This window comes from Periplaneta americana, chromosome 4, assembly GCF_040183065.1.
Source record: "Periplaneta americana isolate PAMFEO1 chromosome 4, P.americana_PAMFEO1_priV1, whole genome shotgun sequence".
Classification (NCBI taxonomy): Eukaryota; Metazoa; Arthropoda; class Insecta; order Blattodea; family Blattidae; genus Periplaneta; species Periplaneta americana.
This window is the reverse complement of record NC_091120.1, coordinates 144,920,984-144,930,505: the sequence shown is the minus strand read 5'-3', so window position 1 is coordinate 144,930,505 and position 9,522 is coordinate 144,920,984. Positions and strand designations below refer to the sequence as shown.

At 34.1% G+C, this 9,522-nt stretch overlaps 1 pseudogene; it reads right to left on the bottom strand.

The window, feature by feature from the left end:
- Positions 1 to 3,114: 3,114 nt before the first annotated feature.
- LOC138698883 (general transcription factor IIE subunit 2 pseudogene) lies at positions 3,115 to 6,386 on the bottom strand (annotated as a pseudogene).
- Positions 6,387 to 9,522: the final 3,136 nt, after the last annotated feature.

The following is a 9,522-nucleotide window of genomic DNA, read 5'->3' as shown; positions in this document are numbered from 1 at the left end:
GTTTAAAACCCATATCTCGCTGCAGTGGCTTGCAGAGCCAGGCCACAACGGATCTTTCCTCTCCTCCAACACCGCTATTGTCATGCTGCGTCAAATGGATTTTCTATTACCTTGAAACTTAATGACAAAATTTTTATTTTCTTCTCACATACTTATTGTTGTAGAATCTTATAGAGTTAATATAACGAAATTAATATTCTCTTTTGCCTTATTATTACGTATATATCCAGCCTCCAGCAGAACCTAATATTTGCCTTAACTCAAAATGATTGCACGAGTAGAATCCTTTTGATATAGCACGTAAAAAACGAAAGAGACTTCTTTTCCAGTTTTAGAAAATTGTTGATCATCAGCAGGGAACGGATTTATATGGACTAAAAATATATGAAATATGTAAATATATATGTAGTTATTTTTACCAAAATATGGAATTAAATATGGATTTTTACCAAAATATGGAATTAAATATGGACTTAAAATTATAAAAAAATGACTATGTACGTTAAATATTGGTACATTTTAATCAAACTAAACAAAAAATATAATGGACGTACCTTATCTTCCAATGTAGTTTCAACAAAACACAATTTTTATTGTCTGTTACCATAACAATAGGTTACAAACATTTCTTTCAAGTGCTGAAAAGTGAATCTTCTTCTATTGTCTCTGAGGATAGATTTATACTGACTAAAAGAGCGTTCGACGTCACAAGAAGTAACTGGTACATAATTCAATTTCACAATGTCTGCTGGGGATAAGTCCAAGTTAATCTTCACTGTTGATTCACCACTCATCACAGCAACAACCTTTTGTAGTTCTTCATATCCAGGGTTTTTTGAAAGTACAGTGTCCACCTTAGCTCTTACTGCATCTGCAACTTTACCTCTACCACGATTCAGTTGTTCCACAGTACTATTTATAATTTCAAAACTTTCAGATAGTGAAAGGTGCCTATTTTGGAGACTTTTGAGCGTTTTTATGATGCATGAAAATGTATGCTGAATGTGAGCTAAGTCATTCTTCACACTTATGTCACAGGTAACTGTTTTCGCAGTATCAATTGAGACTGCATCTTCAGAGTCCAATGCAAGGAGAACATTGTTAATAGAGTCTATATGTTCGGCATAATATTCAACTGCTTCTAGCCATGTACCCCATCTAGTTAAAATTGGCTTTGGTGGCAATGGAATTTCAGGGTACATTTCTTTCAACACGTTAACTCTACTGGGAGCTTTGAGAAATACTTTTTTCACTGATGAAATCAACAAATCTACTTTAGGGAAATTGTCTCTGACCACTTCTGCCACACGATGAAATGCATGCGCCACACAAGTAAAATGAGTCAATTTAGGATATACAACAGATAATGCTTGTCCAGCTTTGACCATATAAGGGGCAGCATCGCTAATAAAGAATAACACATTATCGTACATAATACCCTTTGGCCACAGGATACCCATAGCTTCGTTGAACAGTTTAACTATAGTTTTGTTATTGCACTTTTCTAGAACATCACAATGTAAAAGAATTCGTTCAGAATATTGTTCACTTAACAAACCGATAACTACATTACCAACAAGTCTACCTTCTTTGTCGGGAGTCTCATCAATGGAAACCCAAATTGAACTATCTTTAATTTCATCTCTTATCTTCTGTATTGTCTCATCGTAGATGGATGGAGCATACGTCTTCCTAAGTGTTGACTCATCCGGGATTGTATGTTGAGTATATTTTTCAAGGAATTCCCTGAAGACCTTATTCTTTAGTTTGTAGAGAGGAATATCAGCAGAGATGAGAGAACGGCACAGGTCGATGTTAAACTCAGATCTTACATTCGATGTTGTTGGTTGTGTTAAAAACAATTGTCTCTGCTTGGAATTTAGTTGTTTGTTGGCCTGATGTTTACTAGTTGTAATGTGTTGTTGCACCAGGAACTTTTGTGTAGATGATACTGCACACTGACACAAATTACAAAATAATATTTTATTGTCAGTTGATAAACCATCTTCTTTAAATTCTGAAATGTAACTTGTTAGTTTTGATTTTAAATTGACTGAATGACGTACTTTTGGCATATTTACCGTCTTTATAGTATGATTTACAAAACTGAACCTATGTGTACTCTGACTGGCATTTAACTGTTGAGCTGCACAACTGAAGTCTGTTAAAAATTTTAAATTAAATTAATACAGTTTTGTAACTTACTTTCCCATTGTTGATAGGACTGCTAATTTTCAAATAACTCTGATGTTAAAGGGATTACTGAACATGTGTTTAAATCTCTATTGTTGAAATGTATTTTTAAAAGTTAATGGAATTTTGTTTTGTTTTATTGTTAAACCTAATATAATATGGACTGTTTTATATGAAATATGGAAAATATATGGAAATTAACGAAAATATGTACTAAACTCTAAAATATGGAAAAATATGGAAAATAAAAGTAGGATTTTTCAACCCTACACATTGTGAAACATAAAGATAATGCAAAATATAAATTATATTAGCTTTATAAGTAAATATGTATTTACATATAAATCCTTTCCCTGATCATCAGTATATCTGAGTGTTGCTTTGGTGTGACGTCTTAATACCGTAACTTAACCAGTACAAATTTGCAAGCATGAGTGTGTGTGGATTACAGAATATTAATTTTATTTTTCTCAACTTTCCCTTGCCGAGAATATTGATGTAATGAAGTGAAATGAAGGGTCGTCCGTTACCCGACTTAAATCTTACTTAAGCTTCATCCAGCCGAAATAGTGCATATATGTAAGGAAGTATAACAATGAAATTTACGCTAAGCATTTGTGGTTACGTGGATGTGAACAAAAAAAATCTGTATTTTGTTTTCCTTGCCTCCTCTTCGGTGGTGATGCTGCATGGACTAGGAATGGTGTGACAGATTTAGGACATTTGCCCCTAAAAAGCAAAATGCACGAATCTTCGCAGTCTCACCTGAAAAATGTTGTTTCATTGGCTATGTTACGCAACTCATTCTGCTGTGGAATCAAGTGAAACGAACAGAACAAACATTCTTAAACATAATCAAGAAGTGAGAAAAAATCGTGAAATTTAAAAAAAAAATATTGATTGTATCAAATTTTGTGGCCGATATGAACTTCCCCTTAGGGAACATGATGAAAAAACGATTCGAAGAACCCTGATGTGTTTCGTGGGTTGCTACAGTTCGTGAGTAATCTAAACGAGCCTCTCAAAAATCATTTGGAACATGCCACTGTTTAAGGTTATTCTAAGACAATTCAGAATGAACTGGTTGATTGTAAGTTGAGTGTCTGGCGATCTGAAATTCAGACTGAAATCGATGGTTTTAGTTTTTCTTAGGGATTAGCAAATGTCCCACAGACATCACCCAACTAAGTCAGGAAGTTTTGGTTTTTCGATATGTAGTGCATTTATATTTGTCCTATACTTATTAGTAATGGTATCAAGAAGTGAAATTTGTATGTACCGAAATCTACTGCAGCTCTCCCAATCCACGAGTTCACGAGCCGCCACTGCAGGAAAATCTTACCATACATATTCCGAAATAATTGTTTGTATACATCTGAAGTCTGATTAATATAATATGTTACTAGTCAGTGATGTATGCAATGGAGGGGAAAAAGGAACTGGCCACTCTACATCATTATCTCCTGGCTTAGTTGTCTCATAAATGATGCCTTATTTGTGTCACTTATGATGTTTCAACCTGTCTTTGAACAGTTGACTAAACAACAACAATAACGAAATTTTGAAATTTTATTTTATTGTCTCATTGTATTCTACAGACAGCTATTGATAGATCTAGAAGCAACCGTCCTCAGTGTTTAGTGTGGTGCGAATAAGGAACATACAAGTGCATATAGTGTTTAGATTAGTACATAGAAACGAAGAAGTGCAGCCAAGTTCGATGATATCACTCCTTAGGACCAGCTCACCTAACGAATGAAGTCTACAGAGCCCAGCCCTTTCAATCAGAAGGACCTTGCCCTTACAGGATCTAGCAGGCTAAATTTATTTATTTATTTATTCTACAGACTTCAGGGATTACAATGATACATATGACACTTATTGTTTTGAAAATTGGAAAGTCTTTTTTATCTTTTTTTATTTATGTTGCACCTGTCAACTGATGTTTCTTGTCAACTTTGAATGAAATTTCCCAAAAATTGCATTTTTTTAAACATATGAACCATTATCTCAGCTTCTACTAAAATACAAAGCTCAAATTTTTACTACATGTTCTTCGCAAGTACTTCCTACCTTTAACTTAGAGAAATATTTCTAGATTGGATAGTTTAAAAATAAAAAAATAAATTCTCTCCTTTTTTCTTTCCGTAATTTAGTTTCATAATAAAAATGTTTAATTCGTAAAGTTTTCATAATAACTAAACGCACTTGTGTCTAAATCATCAACAGACTTCCTGTAATATATGGTAAAAGTTTCATCTTTCTACATATGAAGATTTCTGAGAAAATGGGTCGTGGACTTGGTGAAATTTAACATTGTAGAGATGCGCGACTCCGAACCAGCTTAAAAAATTTGTGTTATCATGCATGCCACTTGAAAACACGCTCATTGCGTAGACCAGTGGGTAAGAAAACTAGCCCAGTCCTTTCATAAAAGAGAACTTAACGCGTTTTGAGATCACACTCTTCAATTTGTTTTGTTAATTAAAATTAAAATGTATTTATAAATAAAATAATGTGTTCTCAGAATTATTGTATTCTGAATTTTTAGGGAAAATAACTTAATATTCTGATTATTATTTTTACATTTCTGTTAACTTGTTGGAATTTACATGATATAACATACACACTTTCGTCATCATTTCAGTCGCACACAATGGACACGCATTGTCTACCGGTCTTCGTGTTCAGTCAACAGCATTAGTCTCCTCTACCAACGTCACAAGAAATAATCAATCCCACTCTCACTTCTCCGATCTTCACTTGTCATCGTACGTTTCCAGGGTGTCAGCCAAGTGCTCGTTGTCTCGCGGCTTCTTGAGCTGCTTCTTGCGCTGGTTCGGTTTCTTACACTTGTGGAGTGTCGCCTTCTTGGGTCCATGATCTTCCATGGAGCGGATTCCCTGTTTCTCCAGATATTCCTCTATCATCAGGTTATCCGTGCTCTCAACTGCCACAGAACACCAGAGTTTCTGGAACTCATCGTCCACAGGCAGAGCTGCTGTCTTGTTTGTGAAGAACACAATCTTCTTCTTGTCAATCGGTCGCGAGATATATAATGATCTCATTCTGCAAAGCCTTGAGGGTTTTATTACAATGTGGCAAAGATTCCTGAACGTCTCCCAACAGAATTCCTTCAAGACTCTTCAAGTCATGCTACTTCAACTAACACAGTTGATTCTGGTATTAGGCCAATATTTTGAATTTTAAAAATAAAATATTTCCTCCAAAGCCAGTGTTTGAGGAAATGTCCCCATAACACTGGCAGCATTCCCACGCTGGATAGCAATAGTGATTCTGAATTTAAAATAGTTGATATCCATCAAATTTATAACAATGTCTTATTGAATTTAGTTTATAAAACATAATTATATTTAATTTGTACTCACATAGATATAAAACTAAAAGATCAGACAACATATGCCTGACAGAATGTAAATGCATCACAACTGTAGCTTACAATCACACTAGCAACTTCGGTCCAAAGCTCTATAATAAAATAATAGTTGAATTACCAAACATTCAATTTGCTAATGCTCCTTATTTAAAGAATCAATTTAAAATTATTGTTTGGGGAGAATATATAAAATGGTTTCAATTATTGTAATATATTTTTTTCTCTTTTTACTTATTATATTACCTAATAAAATGTCTAAAAATTTTGTGGAATGCCTCGAGCACGAGTATGTATTCTTTATGGGGGTGCTGGAGTGACTATTGTATGTAAAAAAATATGTAACTTATCTTTGTTCTAGCAATAAATAATAATAATAATTATTATTATTCATTAAGAATGCTTGATCTAATTAGATCTATAACTTATTCTTTTTATACTCTTATGTGTCTATTAACTTTATACTATACTGTATATTGGTTAGATCCAAGCTTGAATATGAATCTGTTGTATGGAACTCCATTACTTCCACTGACTCGGCTAAATTGGAGAATATTCAAAGAAAATTTATTTCCTTGTGTTCTTATAGATTTTTACCTAATTCCGATTATAAATATGAGATTGACTGTAAATATTTTAATTGGTGTAGTTTATTTACCAGACGTCAAGATCTTGATTACTTATTTTTTTGTAAAGTCATTAAGGGTGATATTGATTGTGAATCATTCATAAGCAATATCTGTCTTCGTATTCCTGCTAAGGGTTTAAGATTTCATAAAAATTTGTTATAATAGAAATTCTAAATCTCTCTCTCTCTCTCTCTCTCTCTCTCTCTCTCTCTCTCTCTCTCTCTCTCTCTCTCTCTCTCCGGTCTGTAGATGTATAAAATATGCTAACTTGCATGGATTGAACTTGGATCCATTTAATGTGTAGTATATACTTTTTGAGTTTTATGTCAGTTGTTATTAATTTATGCCTTTTGTTTAGATATGTATTATAATATTATTCTCGTCATCTTGTATATCTTTGTAATACTATTTATATGATTTCATTCTTTCATTTGCAATTATAATTTTATTTAATTGCCATTATTTTAAGTATTCCTTTGTACTTTATTGTTTTTGTTATATGGTCTTTGTGCTGAAATTTTATTGGCCACTGACTGTTGTACAGCACATTAAATATAAATAAATAAATAATTATTTGAAACCTATGTTTTATTAAAATATGACTTGAGACTTAAGAATCACCTTCAGAAGTTTCATCTGTTTATTTTTGGAAATTTCATCAACACAGACCATTCATAAAAATTAAGCTAACTATAATGAAATAAATCAGTTTTGTTAACAATGTATTCTGTAACAATAGAAAGTCATTGTTAGTGTAACGATTCTTTACAATTACTCTGATTTCTGTTGCAACCATGATAGATTCATGATTCTTTTTTCGATTGCTGAAGTTGATTTACTGCAGGGCCTTAGTAAAATATATCAAGTAAGTAGTATTTCAAGCGTAAAAAGTACTATATTTATAATTATTGTTAAAAAGAGTTGTATATTTTTTATTAATAATCCCGTATTAACTTTATAGAAAGTTAAGATTATGTTCTGAGAAGTTCAAGCTCTAGTTTGATAAATAGGCTAAGTTTAATTTAAAAAAAGAACCACGTCAATAGGTTAAATAGTTTCAGAGTATCACTGTTTAGCAATATATCTTGTAAGCAATACTCCAGAAAATAAGGGATGAAGTTTCAGCATATCTATGCGCTTTAAATCTGCAGCGTTGCACTAAATGTTCATTTCTTGAAAACTATTCATCATATGTACATGAAACAAACACAATTGTAAATCTAAAGAATTAGAGTACAAAATGACACCAAACTTAAAAATTGACAAAATTGATGAGTTGACGGTAATTTTTTCCTAGGAAGTTTCCCCTGAACCCTTTTTCCCGAAAACCGCTTTACCCAATTCCCAGGGCTGTCATGGTAATTTTTTCTTGGTCATACGCCCCAGCCCTTGTTTTCTCCCTTGAAATATGTTTTACTCTCTTCTCTCTATCTCTCCGACTGTCATTTAATGATTTTTTTAATATTAAAGAAGTAAAGAAATTGTTTTGATTTACATTTTAATTGTACAAGTTTGATTTAAAGAATACACATGTAGCACCACCGTAGATGCACACTTGTCTTGATGAATCTTAGAGTGTGTATTTGCAGCACTTTTTTGTTTTTCAACCATTATTTTATATAATTCTGGATTCCAGTGCTGCAGAAGTGGACAATTTTTGTTTATGAACATCAAACAAAATACATTAGGAACAGCAAGAGATGATTTAAGAACTGTTCAGATCTTACGTACAAAACTTAGGCACCCATATGCCGTATGGCTCCATACAGACAAAATTTTCTTTTTCCCATAGGATTGATTAAAAAAATTGTAGGTTTCCATACGATGTATGGACCTGCAAGGCCTCCATAACAGCACTGCCAATTCCCCCACTCCCCCATACATATTTTCCTTGTAGCCCAATAAAAATCAGGGTACGTTATTTTCACTGAAATTTATTACCAAATATAAAAAGTTTTAAAATTTTTTATAGTGTGAAATGATGACCCAGCATCCTTAGATATTCTAAAATCCTGTCTTCTCCTTATAAGTATTGTAATCAACAGTGGAAGGTGCCCACTTTGAACATTTTATTTGCAGATTGAATACTGCCTGATGTTCCAGTAAGTTGTAAGCACGTGTAATAGGGAGTTAAATTAAATGCAGAAGTCTTGAATTGAAATGAATGTGGGGTTAATTGCTCTCAGCTGAAATATCTTAACAATAAGGACTTCGTTTGTGCATTTTAAGGGGAGAATGTAGGTATGTTTGGTGAAAAATGTCAATATTTCTAACATTATAATCTGAAAAATCCAAGGATGATTAAAAACATTGTCTACTACTGTGCAAAAGGTCCACACCTGTGGAGTAACGGTCAGCACGTCTGGCTGCGAAACCAGGTGGCCTGGGTTCGAATCCCGGTCGGGGCAAGTTACCTGGGTGAGGTTTTTTCCGGGGTTTCCCCTCAAACCAATATGAGTAAATCCTGGGTAACTTTCGGTGTTGGACCCCGGACTCATTTCACCAGCATTATCACCTTCGTATCATTCAGACACTAAATGACCTAGATGTTGATATAGCGTCGTAAAATAACCCAATAAAAAAAAAGTGTGCAAAATTGCATGATTCTACCTTAAATACATTCAGAGAAAAGGGTACATAAAGTGCACCAATTTAACATGGTGGAGATAGGGACCTACTGATATCTACATTCTCCCCTTAAAGTGTAATGACCCGGACCGACCAACCTGACTGAGGTTTTCTACAGTTACTTAGGCAAATGTCGGGTTGGAATTTTCATTGCCACAGTCCAATTCCCTTTCCCACCTGTTTAGAAAAAGAACTTAGATTCCATATCATTCAACTTCATCTCATTCCACAGACATATTCAGGTCAAGATGCATGTCTTCGTCCGCTTACAGGGAGAGGGTGTTCCTGTGTTCCCAGCCTTCAGCAATATTTGTACCAGAATTCGTTCCTTAAGAGCACTTCCAACGGCGCTTCGACACCATGGAATGGATCCTGTGCTGCTTAGTCACCTTGGCAGAATGAACTTAGGGTGGGGGAATGAGTGAGGGTCACATGCGGCCAGTGGCCTGGTACTTTCATTCTCATTCATCCCATAAATTCACAACAGGCCTCAGTACGACCGACGTGTAAAGGGTCGTCCTTAACCTGCCCCTAGCCACTTTTGCCTTGCCTAACGTGTAATGAAGTTTGGTAATATATCACATCTGGCCATTTATATTTATCGCTGTCAAATTATGACTTTATATAAAATTACAGCTGTTGAATATACAGTAGTGGCAAAAAAACCGGACCAACCCT